Here is a 2047-nt window from a genome sequence, read left to right as displayed (position 1 = left end):
AATCAATATTTAAATTAAATCATATAAAATTCTCATTAATTTTTAATTATTAAAATTTTAAATTTTAAATATATAAAATACCCAAACCATAAAAAATATATAAGAACGTTAATTAATTTAAATTCAAATGATCAAAACTTAATTTAGTTACAAAAATATTCTTGAATAGTAATTAGGGTTAGAGTTAGGATTGGAACTAGGATAGTGTAGAAATTTTAATAAAATTAGAAGATAGAATAATAATTGAAAATCAACCATAATTTACTTAAATTATTTTGAAAATTTAATATTTATTTGTCAACTTACTAATTAGTTTTGAATTTTAAATAATTTTTAAATTTAAAGTTAATAGTATTCTACTCAATTTTTTATTCATAAAATTAGATTTAAAATTTTAATATTTAAAATAAATCATATAAAATTCTCATTAGTTTTCAATTATTAAAATTTTTAAATTTTAGATATATAAAATACCCAAAATCATAAAAAATATATAAGAATCTTAATTAGTTTAAATTCAAATGATCAAAACCTAATTTAGTTACAAAAAAAAGTTCTTGAATAGTAATTACGGTTAGGGTTAGGATTACAACTAGGATAGTTTTAAATTTATAAAATATTTAAAATCATAAAACATATATAAGAACCTTAATTAATTTAAACTCAAATGATCAAAACCTGATTTAGTTAAAAATATTCACTCTAAAAAACTGTGACCATAAACCCCTTTTAGGTCACCTTTTTGTAAAACCGTGGCCATAGACCTTTTAGGTCAGCTACTAAACACGTTACTACAGACCTTTTTAGGTCACTCCCCACAACTGTGACCATAGACTCCTTTTAGGTCACTCTTTTTCGAAAAACCGTGACTATAGATCCTTTTAGGTCACCCCCCAAAATCATGACCATAGATACCTTTAGGTGACTCCCCAAAACCATGACTATAGACTCTTTTAGGTCACCCTTTCAAAAAACCGTGACCATAGACCCTTTTAAGCCACCACCAAAACTGTGACCATATATACATTTAGGTTATCTCACAAAACTGTAACCATAGACCCTTTTAGGTCACCCTCAAAACTATAACCATAGACCTATTTAGGTCACTCTACAAAACCGTGACCATACCCCTTTAGATCATCCCCCAAAACTATAACCATAGACCCTTTTAGTTCACCATTTTTGAAAATCCGTCACCATCGACCCTTTCCCTTTAGGTCACCCCCAAAACCGTGACCATAGACACTCTATGGTAAGCTTTTTTCCAAAAAACCATTACTATAGCCTTTTTTGTCACGGTAAAAAACCTTGACCATTAAGGGTCTATGGTCACAATTTTTTACCGTGACAAAAAAATCATGACCATAGACCCAAAATATTGTAGTGACAGAAAGTAGTTCTCACCCCTTGCCCCTGTACCTCTAGAGTTTTCTATTTCACAGCAATGCATTAGAACTAAAAAAAGAAGCGCAACATAATGTGAATAAAAATCATACTCTATATATTCAAAGGGCTGCAGCACAAATGAGAGAAACACAAGCGCACAAATATTATAGACAACATTTTGAAGCATTTTTATAATAAAACATTCAAAGAAATCTGGTCGAAACCTTTCATTGAATATGTTGAGTACTGGTAAAATTAAAAGGAAATAAGAGAATGCAAAAATAAGTAAAGAGAACATGAGGATATAATTATTATGATAAATTATATTTCATATGGTTCAACTTAGACTTGACAAATCTAAATTAGAGGATCAACTAAATCAAGTTACATAATTAATAAAAAGCAAGGCCCACCTAAATTAGGACTCCACACGAACACTGCAAATCTTAAAAAATTTTTGACCAAAAATTGTACTACAATCAAAATTGTACCCCAATATTCACATCAATATACTACATTACTGCAATATTAATTATTAAAATTGATACATCTACTGAAAAGGATGAAGAATGATATAAGTGATTATCTATCTATTTATCTAACAATGTAACATCAAAGAAATTGTCACCAAAAAGAGGAGATTAGTTTTGCACTCACAAAG

Source organism: Arachis duranensis, chromosome 6, assembly GCF_000817695.3.
Source record: "Arachis duranensis cultivar V14167 chromosome 6, aradu.V14167.gnm2.J7QH, whole genome shotgun sequence".
NCBI lineage: Eukaryota > Viridiplantae > Streptophyta > Magnoliopsida > Fabales > Fabaceae > Arachis > Arachis duranensis.
The sequence above is the reverse complement of the archived record's forward strand: the minus strand, read 5'-3'. Positions refer to the sequence as shown.